Raw genomic sequence first — 15,164 nt, forward strand, 5'->3', positions numbered from 1 at the left:
CTCCTCCACAGTATGGGGAGCAGTGATCACTAATGCCATCGGTCGTCCTCATACAGAAGCCTTCCTTCCTGACAGTCACCTGCTCGTCAGTGGAGGAGACACATTAACATGCAGTGATCTCCTCCACAGTATGGGGAGCAGTGATCACTAATGCCATCGGTCGTCCTCATACAGAAGCCTTCCTTCCTGACAGTCACCTGCTCGTCAGTGGAGGAGACACATTAACTTGCTGGAGGGAAGAGGTTAGGTAAAAAATTTGGCATGGGGGGGGGGAAGGGGTCGCTGTTTAAATTTTTGTGTCAGACAGCATAAAGGCTAAGCGCTTCCCTGCCCCTGGCCACAAAGCATTGAGGTAAGGGGGAAGGGGGGGCAAGCTGAACTCTTGCTCAAGGACCCATTAGCCTTTAGCTACGCTCCTGGATGTCAGACTACCTTAAGGTCCCTTTACACAGGCCAATTCAGCAGGTGATGTCGGGAAGGATGCGTTTCTTCCTGATAATCGTCTACTCGTCAGTGGGGGAGACACATTTACATGCAGTGATCCCCTCCACAGTATGGGGAGCAGTGATCACTAATGCCATTGCTCGTCCTCATACAGAAGCATTCCTTCCTGACAGTCACCTGCTCGTCAGTGGAGGAGACACATTTACATGCAGTGATCTCCTCCACAGTATGTGGAGCAGTGATCACTAATGCCATCGCTCGTCCTCATACAGAAGCCTTCCTTCCTGACAGTCACCTGCTCGTCAGTGGAGGAGACACATTAACATGCAGTGATCTCCTCCACAGTATGGGGAGCAGTGATCACTAATGCCATCGGTCGTCCTCATACAGAAGCCTTCCTTCCTGACAGTCACCTGCTCGTCAGTGGAGGAGACACATTAACATGCAGTGATCTCCTCCACAGTATGGGGAGCAGTGATCACTAATGCCATTGCTCGTCCTCATACAGAAGCGTTCCTTCCTGACAGTCACCTGCTCGTCAGTGGAGGAGACACATTAACATGCAGTGATCTCCTCCACAGTATGGGGAGCAGTGATCACTAATGCCATCGGTCGTCCTCATACAGAAGCCTTCCTTCCTGACAGTCACCTGCTCGTCAGTGGAGGAGACACATTAACATGCAGTGATCTCCTCCACAGTATGGGGAGCAGTGATCACTAATGCCATTGCTCGTCCTCATACAGAAGCATTCCTTCCTGACAGTCACCTGCTCGTCAGTGGAGGAGACACATTTACATGCAGTGATCTCCTCCACAGTATGTGGAGCAGTGATCACTAATGCCATCGCTCGTCATACAGAAGCCTTCCTTCCTGACAGTCACCTGCTCGTCAGTGGAGGAGACACATTAACATGCAGCGATCTCCTCCACAGTATGGGGAGCCATCGCTCGTCCTCATACAGAAGTGTGCAGTCTCAGAAGGCGGTGAGCGCTGCGGCCTTCTCCCTATACCTTGTATAGCGGCTTTGCTTGGTATCACGCTCCGCACCATGCACTTGAATGGGCCTGAGCTGCTCCTAGGCCACGTGACCGGTGAACGTGTCATCACTCTACCTGGGAGAAGACTGCTGCACTCACAGGAGCACCTCTGCCTTCTCAAACAGCTGATCGGTAGGGGTCCCAGGTGTCGGACCCCCACCAATCAGATACTGATGACCTATTCTCTGGTAAAAAAAAAATATCTCAGAAAACCCCTTTAAGGAGCTGAAATGATAGGGCATTGCCGTGCACGTCCACGAGACTGCTATTAGCACAATCTGGTGACATTATAAACCTTTATTAAAGCAATGGCGACATGGTCTGTAACTGCTGGGACTGGAGAGACACTCGTCACATTGTATCGCAGAGCGCACGCAGACAGGGCCTCCATTGTTACTGCCAAATGAAAGGGTATTCTGAGGACTGGACGGGCGCGGACATAAAAGGGGAGGCGTGAGCGGGAGGCTCGGCGTTTACAGAAGATAAGGACTGCCTAATTGGTATGAAATCATGGAGAAGACGAGGATGATCATTATCGAAGTAACATGACGTCCTTTTCATTTTCATAAATGGGAATAAATGAGCGACTTCAAGGCTGAACTTCTGGAAGAATTATTCTTCACGACTCAGTGGAAACATTTAGGAGAATTACGGAATAATCAGCGGTGCCTCTAATACATAATTATGGTGAGCGCACTGGGGGACGGTTATCTCCTGTACCTTTCTGGCGTCAGTCACAAATTTTTGTGACTTTTTGGGGTTTTGGAGCCCGCTCACCACTCCACTCCACTCCAAAAAATGGGCAATGCAGGGGTGACTATAGCGCGCCGCCACATTTATTATAATCTACTCCAGAAAACTTGCGTATATTATAGTGGAAAACGACACCGGCAGATTTCCATTCCGGCACACGGATCTGCACAGATGTTCCGCATTTATTAAGACGTTTTCTGGGGTTGCTGTGGTTGCCTACCTCAGCTACACCTTCCCCATGCTTTTGCATTTTGACTTTGGGCTCTCTGGACCCGTCTTCACCATGTAAACCAATGTAGGTAGCACTTCCTGTTGCTCCATCCAACCAAACCCATGATGCACTTCTTCTTCCTTTGCCACAGCCCCAGCACCGCCCAGCTAGTTTATAGCTCCTCCCACCAGCTAGTTATATAGACACGCCCTATCACTGCTCCGCCCATGGATATGACATCACAGGACATAAGAAAGAGTCATGTGACCATAGCCCAGAACGGGAGATAGAAGCAATAAAGGTGGAAGAAATTCCTTACAATATGGTTGAGTGCAGGAACATCAAAGCTACGCCGTACAGTAGAGGACCATGAAGAAAGAATGAACTGGTCCCATAGAAGCAATCAGATAGAAGACGGGGTGAGCCAATAGGTGATTGGAATTATCCCAATTATCTAGTGATGCCTCCTATTTCTAAGCTCCCCGAGGATCCCTTCATTTCCTCATTCAGATGCCGTTGTGTCAATCTACAGTAAATGGTTGCACAATGAAGTTCACTTCCGATAAGCGCCACTTATATTCCAAAAAGAATAGCTTTAAGCGTAACCTGGGTGTAGGAGGGGACAACAGTAGTTAACCCATTAGTTAACAGGCGTCTCTTGGCTATCATAATAATTGGATGTGCCAATGACGGTAAATGAGCTGTAGGGTCAGTCACAGCCCCCCCTCCTCGAATACTGTGGATGTGCTTCTATAGGACCTACAGACCCTTGAGCCTACCAACCCTGAGACCTCTTTCCAATAAAGTTGTAGGTTTGGACACGACCATAATCCATGGTACATTTTGGGCACACTAGAAGTCTATCTAAGGGAGGGAGTGTGAAGGCACATATTGCCCCATGTAAGATCTTAAGATTAGTTTCCCTCCATCCTCATTAACAGTATGACACTGACAATGTAGGAAGTCCCATCAGGACTGCAGGTCCAGTTGCGTCATTATTTAAATGTCAGTGTCGGGGTCATAAGAACTAGGCTTTCCATTAGTGCCCTATATAAATGAGAGAAAGACCATTTCTCAGGGTCAGTAAGGACACTATCGAAAACATTGCTCGGGGTCTCTCAAGATAAATCTCGAAGTTTATGGAAACAGAAGTGCTGACTCTGATGAAAGGGGAACATTCAGAATCCTGGAGAAGATCTTGCAGTTTCCCATTTCCTTTCTTTCCAGGGAAATCCCGACTGTCCCATGGTGGCATATGCTTAGAGCATTGATATCATAGCTGGTGCGTCTGGCAAAGCACTTTCCAAGTGACTAATGTATCTCTAATCAATACCGAGCCTTTAATATGAGGTTGGGGAGGGGGTTAGCCAACATGAAGAGCTTCCATGGACGAGCTAGCTTGGAATAGTGTGACGAATTATTGGCCTCGTCTCAGATGACGAAACAGGCGAGCTAAAGCTACTTTCACATCAGCGTTTTGGGCATTCTGGTTTTGAGACTCGGCAGAGGATCTCAAAACTGGGCTAAAACGGTTCCATTTAGGGCCAATGTATTGTGAATGGGTTATGCTCCGTTCAGGATGCATCAATATGCATTCAGATTGGTCAGCATTCCATTTTGTGACCGGACACAAAACTGCTGCAAGCTGCGGTTTCGTTTCTGGTCATCGAAACTGAACAAACCAGATCTGTCACTAAAAACAATGTAAGTCATTGGTGCCAGATCAGTTTTTTTCGTATCCTAAAAAAAAACGATCCGTCACCCATTGACCTCCTCATGGAACGGATGCATCCTGATGTGTTAAATGAAACAGAACCGTTTTGGTCTGGTTTTGAGATCCTCTGCTGGATCTCAAACCCGGAAACCAAAGCGCAGATGTGACAGTGGCCTAAGTTATAACTTCTACCGTTTGGAAAATTCACTAGCCCTCTGCCTTTGTCATCATAGGTTTAGGCAGGGCTATTCTGGATTTCTTTCCAGACTATTTAAAGTAGTAAAACTAGAGTGTAGGCAATTTACGTCCGAATGTTTCAAAAGTATGGAGGGGTATAAAAGCCTGGCAAAGCAGGACTACTTTATCAAATGGCATCTTCCCAGCACATTTAGTGGGAGTCAGTCTTAATACTGGTTATTAGAGTTGATATAAAGTAGAGGGTGTACGCCCTATCTTAATACCTAAGTATTTAACATACCATGAGATCCCAGGGCAGAAGATCTCAGAGATTAATTATCCCCCCAACCAAAGGAGCTCGCATTGTGAAATATTAACTCTGTACCCTGAGAAGGTCCCAAAGTAGTTCAAGGTGTGAAGTACCTTGGGGAAACATTTAGTTGGGTCCGATAGAAATAACATGATGTCGTCCGCAAATAGTGTCAGTTTTATCTTGGTCGCCTCCTACCGTTTTTCCTTGAAGAGAGGAGATGAAGAAATAAACCATGACAGTGGTTCTAGAGCAAGACTAAATAATCAAGGAGATAAAGGGCATCCCAGCCGTGTGCCTTTAAACAGCTGAAAAGATGGAGAAAGAAAACCTTTAGTGTATATTCTCGGCCATAATCTTAAAAAGGATCTTGGCGTCTACATGAATTAGGGGTATGGGTCTATAGGAGCCTGGTTGTGTAGGTAGGGTCTCTGCCTGGCTTTAGTAGCAGTTAATTATATAGGACGTTGATGCTGAAGTTGGTAATTGAATGATTTTCCTAAAATATGACGTAAAGTCATGATTTTATGAAAGACACGGAGACGAGTATTGCTTAACCCTTTCTTTACTACACACAACAGCAGCAAAGAATTCAACAACAAAATCAACCAATGGGCACACAGCCCTCCCCCTTAGTCACAGTATAAAGGGAGCACCCCTCAAGTCCTTCCTCCTCTTTCTTTGTCTTTACAACTCCACCAACGGAATAAACTGGAACAACCGGAACCAGGAGAACTCCAACGAAAAGTCCAACACGTCTTGAACAACCGACTTGGAAGAATGGTGTCAAACAGAAACTGCAGAAGACCCTCTCAACTCTTCACCGATTCGATGAGGTCAACCTTAAAAAGAAACAAAACAGAGAACAGCAAGAAACGCAAGAAGCGTAAATTCTACTTACGTCAGGTAGTACCAGACATGGCAAGAAAGCATCAATAATTTAACAATAGTCACAATAAACATAAATAACAATCATGACCAAAAAATATAAATAACACATAAACATATCACATAACCCCAGGGAGGGATAAATACATGGGCGGGGCAATACTCGCCTCCGTGTCTTTCATAAAATCATGACTTTACGTCATATTTTAGGAAAATCATTAAATTTTATCTCAAGACACGGAGGCTCATATTGCTAGTTTAAAGTCGATTCACAATAGAAGCGAAAACATGTGGATCTGGCCTAAAGTAAAATTCTCTAAACGTGGAGACACGCGACCAGTCTGCCTACTTCATGACATTCTCCAGGCGCGCACCGGACAGAGTCAAAGAAGTCGCAGAAGCGCCACGAACAGAATGTGCCGTAAAAATGGAAGTGTCAATACCAGAGAGACAAAATCCACTTCACCCAACGCGACAGAGTTACAGCGGCAACCGGGGCAAAGGGCCTACGGAAAGATATAAACAACTGAGAAGCAGAAGAGGACCTTAATGACCGAGTCCTGGACTCGTACTCCCTCAGACATGCGACCGGACAAAGCGCCACTGATGAAGGAAAAGTGGGATAAGACACCGACGTGATATTAGTTTTGGTACGCCGGGAAATATTAAATGTTACACCCTCCGGAGTGAAAGACCGGGCGTCATGATCTAAAGCCCGGACATCGGAAACCCTCTTACAAGAAATCAGGCAAAATAGTGTAACCAATTTGGCCGATAACTGGCGAAAGGACAATTCTTCATTGGCGTGCCAGGCTGAAAGGAAAGATAAAACGGATGAAACGTCCCAAGAGCTAGAAAGCCGAGGTCTGGGGGGCCGTGCAAAACGTGAGCCTTTAAGTAACCGGCACACCAGAGGGTGACGTCCAGCAGGACAACCGTCAAATCCCCTATGTCCGGAGGAAATGGCCAATCGAAATACATTTATTGTACGATAGGTTTTACCTTCTTCGTAAAGAGAACTGAGAAACTGAACCACATGGCCTACAGCGGCCGTAGTGGGATCCAGGTTCCGAAGGATGCACCAACCAGCCCAAGATCGCCAAGCTGTCCTATAGGCTCTTCTGGTTCCCGGGGCCCACGCACTCTCCAATAGGAAAATAGCCGTCTCCGAAAGTCCCTCGGTCTGCCAGGACAACCCGACACTCTGCAGGCCAGTAGACGTAGGGACCCCTCCAGCACCAGCGGATGAGGTTGGTTCAGTGGTCCAGAAGTAGCGATGTCCAGAGAGGAAGTAATAGGGGAATCTCCACCAGAAGTTCCAAAAGTTGAGGGAACCACGACTGAGTGCTCCAAAAAGGAAGGATCAGCACCAGCTCCGAAACTTGCTGGCGTATCTTGGCCAAAATCCGAGGAATCAGCGAAAACGGTGGGAATGCATACATCACGTCCTCTGACCATTGCTGAAGAAACGCATCCACCGCCTCCGCGGTCGGGTCCGGTATCCAACTGAAGTACCTAGAAAGTTGGGCGTTCCAGCGTGATGCGAAAAGGTTGATCGAAAACGGGCCCCAACGAGATTCGATGGTAGAAAAGATCTCCACATCTAACCTCCAGTCGCTGGCGTCTGAGATGAAGCGTGAGTTCCAATCGGCCAGCGTGTTGTGTAATCCTGGTAGGTATTCCGCCACAACCGATACGTCGTTGGACAGGCAATAATCCCAGAAATCCTTGGCCAGGTGTGTCAACATCGTCGAACGGGTACCTCCCATGGAGTTGATGTAACGGACGGCCGAGACATTGTCCATCCGAAGTCGAATACATGCCTTGGCCCTCCCACTGGTGAAGCTGCGAATCGCAAAGGAACCCGCCAGAAGCTCCAGAGCGTTGATGTGTAAGTGGGACTCTACTGTGGACCAAGGACCTCCCGTGGAAACACCCTTGCAATGGGCGCCCCAACCGTGAAGGCTGGCGTCCAACTCTATCACTATATCCGGGCGTGGGCCAAACAGAGCCCTGCCATTCCAGGCAGAGAGGTTGGCAATCCACCATTCCAACACGTCCCTCGTTTCTGGATCCAAGGAGATCAGATCCGCATAAGAAGCACCGGCATGCAGGTGTGCGATTTTGAGACGCTGAAGGGCCCGATAATGTAGGGGAGCCGGAAAGATAGCCTGAATGTAAGATGACAAGAGACCTATCACTCTGGCTAAATGACGCAGGGAAATCTGTGAAAGGGATAGAGTGCGACGCAACTCCTTGCGGATCGACCGCACCTTCGTAGGGGGAAGACTGAGAGTCAAGGACACAGAGTCCAACTGGAATCCGAGAAACTCCATGGACTGAGAAGGAATTAGACAAGACTTCTCGCGGTTGATTATGAAGCCCAGAGTGGAAAGAAGATGAATTGACATCTGAAGGTGGGACAGCAGAGAGGCACGGTCCGCAGCCATAATCAGAATATCGTCCAGATAGATTATGAGTCTCACCCCCCGATAGCGGAGCCACGCCACTACCGGACGCATCAGTTTGGTAAAACACCAGGGGGCGGACGAGAGTCTGAAGGGGAGGCACGAGAAACGCCATACAGTCCCCTGCCAGTGGAAACGTAGAAGATCCCTGGAGGGAGGTGCTATCGGAACCGTCAAGTATGCATCCTTGAGGTCTAACTTGGCCATCCAGTCCCCGGGTAGGAGCATGTCCCTTAGAAGATGGATGCCCTCCATCTTGAAATGCCTGTACCTGACGAATGCATTGAGAGCCCTGAGATTGATGACGGGACGGAACTGGCCTCCCTTCTTCTCCACCAGGAAAATACTGCTGATCACCCAGTCGTGGTCGAGAGGGGCCGACTCTACAGCTCCCTTGAGATACAAAGCCCGTAATTCTACGTCTATGAGGCTCTGAGACTCCTGGGAACGGAACAACACCCAGGGGTCATTGGTAATGAACGTCCAAGCATGAATAAAATGTTGGAGTCTGCCCCCTACATAACTTGCCGAAAAAGGGAGAAGAGGAGGTAGACTTACAAAATGGGCGTCTGAGGTTTGGGTTTCCTCTGTATGGTCTTCCCCGTCCGGAAGCACCACGGGAAGGGAAGAAGGACGGTTGGTGTCTCTGATCGTGGGTAGGCGGGCGGTAAGAAGAGAAGGAGCCTCGACCCGAACCTCGGGTCTGGAAAGAGGAACGGCCGGACAGACGGCCCCTGGTACTGCCGGCCCTAGTGGAAACCCTACCACTGAATACCCTATGCATTAACGTTTGGGCTTTATCCAAGGCGGTAAAAGGTCCCTACAAACTTCCCCAGTTCTTTAATGAAGGGATCCCCAAAGAGGAAACCTTGGGCATCTTTACCCGATTCTGACAGAGCCATATTAGTCAGTTTAGGCTCGATCTTCAACAGAATGACTTTGCGCCGTTCAATACTCAGGGAGGTGTTTGCATTACCTGCTATGCAAATGGCTCTTTGGGCCCAACCACGGAGTTCCTCCGGGTCGACCATTTGGCCTTCAGCCTTGGCGGATTCCGCCAAATCAAAGATTTTTGTAAGGGGCCCCATAATATCCAATAACTTGTCTTGACAAGCTTTAAGGGCCGAGTCTAGGCCTCTCTTAGGGCTAAATCCCGTTTTGGACAGGAACTGGACCATCTTTGGGTCCACGACCGGTGTCTCGCATACCTTATTAGGTATCGCCGGACGAGGGCATTCCGCCCGGAGTTTGTTCCATGCCTCTTTGCTAAGGGGCTTAAGGACCATGGATTCCAGATAATTGGCAACGTGGGGTGCCGGAAGCCATTCTGCGGACCTGGGGTGATGTAGGGAGTCCGGGTCAAAAAGCGCGTCCCCAGCCGGATCCATAAGGGAAACGGATTGACCCAGGTCCGCCGGGTCGACCTTTATCGGTCGCCGGGGTAGTGATGAAAAAGAGACAGATGTCCCTTGGACAGGTGACACATCATCGTCTAAATCCTCGGAATCATTATAGGATTCCATCAAAGCCTCCTCCTCAGATTCTCCATTAGAATCAGAATCTAGCTCGGGTTGGGACCGGGAAGATTTCCAATGCCGGGCATTTTCTGTCTGGCGCGGACAGGCTCTTTTGCGCGGCCGGAGCGCGCTGTCATTGGATGGGACAAGGCCATCATTCATATCATTTCAGGAGGCATTAGGGGCTGGTATAGGAGTGGGGTTAGGAACCACTGATGATGATGTATTGGCGATGAGCACCTGGGAGATAGAGTGCGTCAAAACTGAGGACATGGAACCCATGGCTGAAATAATGGCCTCAGAAATAGATCTCTGTAGAGTCAGGGCCTGAGTGTCAGTTGGTACAGGAATAGTCCCTCCTGTAGAAGGTATAATCCCCATATTCTGAGGGGGAAAGGGGGAGTCCCCATGAGAAGGGGTCCCCTGGGCTGAAGGTGGAGTCTTCTGGGAGGACATAGTGGTGTTGATTAATAATAGGGCAGATAGAGCCTGAGGCAATAAATAGAGACCCTAAAGAATAAGGGTCAAACCTACAGAGAACTGTCCCTAAATGTAGCTGACTAGATAACTATGCAGGGTTAGTCACCCTACAGTAGAGGAGCCGCCGTTCCGACGATGATGCTGCCGCTGGAGAGACCGCCCACCGAATGATCACAGCGGTGAGGTAATTCTAAGATGGCGCCTGAAATCTCGCGAGATCTCGGGCGCAACAGCAGAGGCGGCGGGAACCAGTGGCAGAAGCAGGAAGCGAAGCCGCCCGAGATCCCGCGAATAACCGCGAGATCTCGGACGCACGGAGCAGCGGTGAAAAGCGGGACCCAGAGGGTAAGAGCACCGTACAGTAAACCCCAATAAACAATATCAAAGACCCCCGTACAGAATGAACGGAGGACAGATCGGAGCTACAAGGGGAAAAACAAGATAGATATACAAGCTATAGTTCGGACCGCATAAACGGCCTAGAATAACAAACAGGGATAAAATACACTCACCTAAAGAATTATTAGGAACACCTGATCTATTTCTCATTAATGCAATTATCTAGTCAACCAATCACATGGCAGTTGCTTCAATGCATTTAGGGGGGGTGGTCCTGGTCAAGACAATCTCCTGAACTCCAAACTAAATGTCAGAATGGGAAAGAAAGGTGATTTAAGCAATTTTGAGCGTGGCATGGTTGTTGGTGCCAGACGGGCCGGTCTTAGTATCTCACAATCTGCTCAGTTACTGGGATTTTCACGCACAACCATTTCTAGGGTTTACAAAGAATGGTGTGAAAAGGGAAAAACATCCAGTATACGGCCGTCCTGTGGGCAAAAATGTCTTGTGGATGCTAGAGGTCAGAGGAGAATGGGCCGACTGATTCAAGCTGATAGAAGAGCAACGTTGACTGAAATAACCACTCGTTACAACCGAGGTATGCAGCAAAGCATTTGTGAAGCCACAACACGCACAACCTTGAGGCGGATGGGCTACAACAGCAGAAGACCCCACCGGGTACCACTCATCTCCACTACAAATAGGAAAAAGAGGCTACAATTTGCACGAGCTCACCAAAATTGGACTGTTGAAGACCGGAAAAATGTTGCCTGGTCTGATGAGTCTCGATTTCTGCTGAGACATTCAAACGGTAGAGTCTGAATTTGGCGTAAACAGAATGAGAACATGTATCCATCATGCCTTGTTACCACTGTGCAGGCTGGTGGTGGTGGTGTAATGGTGTGGGGGATGTTTTCTCTGCACATTTTAGGCCCCTTAGTGCCAATTGGGCATCGTTTAAATGCCACGGGCTACCTGAGCATTGTTTCTGACCATGTCCATCCCTTCATGACCACCATGTACCCATCCTCTGATGGCTACTTCCAGCAGGATAATGCACCATGTCACAAAGCTCGAATCATTTCAAATTGGTTTCTTGAACATGACAATGAGTTCACTGTACTAAAATGGCCCCCCAGTCACCAGATCTCAACCCAATAGAGCATCTTTGGGATGTGGTGGAACGGGAGCTTCGTGCCCTGGATGTGCATCCCTCAAATCTCCATCAACTGCAAGATGCTATCCTATCAATATGGGCCAGCATTTCTAAAGAATGCTATCAGCACCTTGTTGAATCAATGCCACGTAGAATTAAGGTAGTTCTGAAGGCAAAAGGGGGTCCAACACCGTGTTAGTATGGTGTTCCTAATAATTCTTTAGGTGAGTGTATATAACCCTAAATACAAGGAGGAAAAAAGGGGGAACAATATCTGTATAAAACACAATACCACCAACCCCTGCAAGCAGGAGGGTGGAATACTTAACTTGTGTGCAGCAGCAAAGAAAGAGGAGGAAGGACTTGAGGGGTGCTCCCTTTATACTGTGACTAAGGGGGAGGGCTGTATGCCCATTGGTTGATTTTGTTGTTGAATTCTTTGCTGCTGTTGTGTGTAGTAAAGAAAGGGTTAAGCAATATGAGCCTCCGTGTCGTTCTCAGAGGTACAGGGACAACAGTGTCTCTGCTGTTTGATCTTTCAATGCTTTATAAAACTCTCCCATCAGACAGTCTGAACCCAGAGCTTTCATGGGTTTCAATGCCCGTATGGTAGCCACTACTTCATCTACCCTGATGGGGGCATTAGGTATCTCCAACTGGGCTATGGTCAGTGATGGGAGTAGGATATCATCTAGTATTATCTGCCTGGCTATGGGAAGATGATCATCCTGGTAAAGATTTCGGTAGTCATGTCCCAGAACTTGCCCCTCCTGATTGTCTATTTTGACAATGTGAGTGGGCAGGTATTTACCTTTTGCCAAACGCACTTGAAATCTGCCTGTCTTATTTTCAAAGAGCAAAAGGGTGGCGTCATATTCAGAAGGTCTGTCTTTCTAGTACTCACTCATTAAAAGCTCGTTGAGCATCCTTCCACTGAGATAATAATGGGGAAGGTGTAGTTAGATATTTAGTGTAAGCCTCACGTAAAGTCTGGCTAGTGATGTTATATGTGTGGGAAATTTCCTTTTTCTTTCCAGCTATGTATGAAATTATCCTTCCTCGTAGAACTGCGTCTGCCGTATCCCAAAAAAGAGGAGCATCTTCCCTCTGAATGCCATTCATAAAGCTACTTTCACACTGGCGGCAGCAGGGTCTGGCAGGGCTGTTCCCCTGCCGGATCCGTGCTAAGGCTAGCCCACCGTTCCGCCGGTTGTCCGCTCCGGCCCCATTCACTATAATGGGGGGCGGGCCGTAGGTCCAGCCGCAGCACGACAAACATGGCTTGTTTGCCATGCTGTGGCCAGACCTCCAGCCAGCTCCCATTGTATTGAATGGGGCCAGAGTGGACCTCCGACGGCACGGTGGGCTAGCATTAGCATGGATCCGGCAGGATGTTCCCCCGTGGGAACAGCCTGCCGAACCCTGCTGCCGTCAGTGTGAAAGTTGCCTTACCCTAAAATCCTCCCACCATTCTCATCAACATCCGACAACAAATAAGAAGGAAATCTCCATGATGTCTGAACCCTTTCAGAATGTTTTTGAAAGTGAGGAGGACTGGACAATGATCAGAAATCACCATATTTTCAATGGCGACGGAGGTGACTCTCAGCAGTAAAGTATTATGCACATGTATATAATCAATTCAAGACCATGATTGTCTCAGGTGCAAAAAATGTGTGTAAAGGCGTTGAGTGGGATTGTGGTATCAATGCTGTTCTATCCATCATAGGGGTCATTACTCTATCTTGCAGTTGCGCTGATCCCTGCCCCCTAACGTCATTACTAGTGTTGGGCGAGCATGCCCAGCCGAACACCAGTTCGGCTCGAGCATCGCTATGCTTGAGTCAGCGTATTTAAATCTAATTTAGCCTCTATTTCTGAAAAGTTTCTGGTGGTATTCAAACTCACAACCTTCTAAATTACAGCCAAGGATCTTAACCACTACACTATAGAGCTGCATGGGCAGTTACTTTGAAAAAATATGAGACTTCTGCTGTATAGGAATACTTACTAGTAGTAAGTATTCCTATACAGCAGAAGTATCATATTTTATATTTTTTTTAGTAACTGGCCATGCAGCTCTATAGTGTAGTGGTTAACATTCTGGGCTGTAATGTAGAAGGTTGTGAGTTTAAATCCCGTCAGAAATAGAGGTTAAATAAAATTTATATATTTTATATTTTTTTTAGTAATTGTAAAAAATGTGTAATTACTCAAATATATATATATATATATATATATATATATATATACAGTACAGACCAAAAGTTTGGACACACCTTCTCATTCAAAGAGTTTTCTTTATTTTCATGACTATGAAGGCATCAAAACTATGAATTAACACATGTGGAATTATATACATAACAAACAAGTGTGAAACAACTGAAAATATGTCATATTCTAGGTTCTTCAAAGTAGCCACCTTTTGCTTTGATTACTGCTTTGCACACTCTTGGCATCCTCTTGATGAGCTTCAAGAGGTAGTCCCCTGAAATGGTCTTCACTTCACAGGTGTGCCCTGTCAGGTTTAATAAGTGGGATTTCTTGCCTTATAAATGGGGTTGGGACCATCAGTTGCGTTGAGGAGAAGTCAGGTGGATACACATGTTTCCCGAGTCCTTAAGGACCCATGACGTACCGGTACGTCATGGGTTTAAAACGCGATTGCGGCGCGGCGGGGGTTAATCGGAACAGAATGTCCGCTGAAATCATTCAGCGGGCATCCCCCCCCCCCGTATAGGCGATCGCAGAAAACCGCAGGTCAATTCAGACCTGCGGTTTGCTGCGTTTCCGGTCCATTCGGGTCTCCGGTGACCCGATGAACCGGAAAAAGACTGTGATCGGTGGTGTCCGAGCATTTGGGAGAGGCGGTGCTGGCCGTGGTGCTGATGGCTGCTGTCCAGGGTGCTGAAGAGAGGCGGGAGATTCAAACTCCCGGTGCTCCTCTCTCCCCTCTTCTTCCTGTTTCAGCAGCTGCACCGTCCAGCACCGTCCTCACCAGGCTCCTGCGATCCCCCCCGTCGGCACCCTCCAGGTAGGTTAGGGTCAGTGAGGGAGAGGCACCGTTAGGCAGGGATAGAAGGGAAAATTTTGTTAGGGGAAAACAAAAAAATAACACTTTATCTAAATTTATTCTTTTCTAGCTTTGAGACCCTAGACCCCCCCCTGACACTTGCTCCCCCCCCACTCTGGGTGTTAGCGGGAAACTCGTGTGGGACCTTATGTACCCACTGCTAGATAAGGGTTACCACTTGTACGTGGATAACTTTTATACTAGCATTCCCTTGTTCAGGTCCCTTGCCGCCAGATCCATGTTCGCTTGTGGGACCGTGCGGAAAAATCTGCGCGGCCTCCCTGCCCACCCCCTCCAGGTACCTATCCCCAGGGGTGAGACCTGTGCCCTTACCAGTGGAAACCTGTTGCTGGTCAGGTATAAGGACAAGAGGGATGTCCTTGTACTGTCCACAATCCACGGTAATGGCATCACCCCCGTCTCTATGCGAGGTACCGTGGCAACGGTCCTCAAGCCCGATTGTATCGTCGACTACAATCGGTATATGGGAGGAGTTGATCTCTCTGATCAAGTCCTCAAGCCATATAATGCCATGCGCAAAACCCGGGCATGGTACAAAAAAGTTGCGGTCTACTTGGTACAGGTTGCCTTGTACA

This window comes from Bufo bufo, chromosome 4 (genome assembly GCF_905171765.1).
Source record: "Bufo bufo chromosome 4, aBufBuf1.1, whole genome shotgun sequence".
NCBI lineage: Eukaryota > Metazoa > Chordata > Amphibia > Anura > Bufonidae > Bufo > Bufo bufo.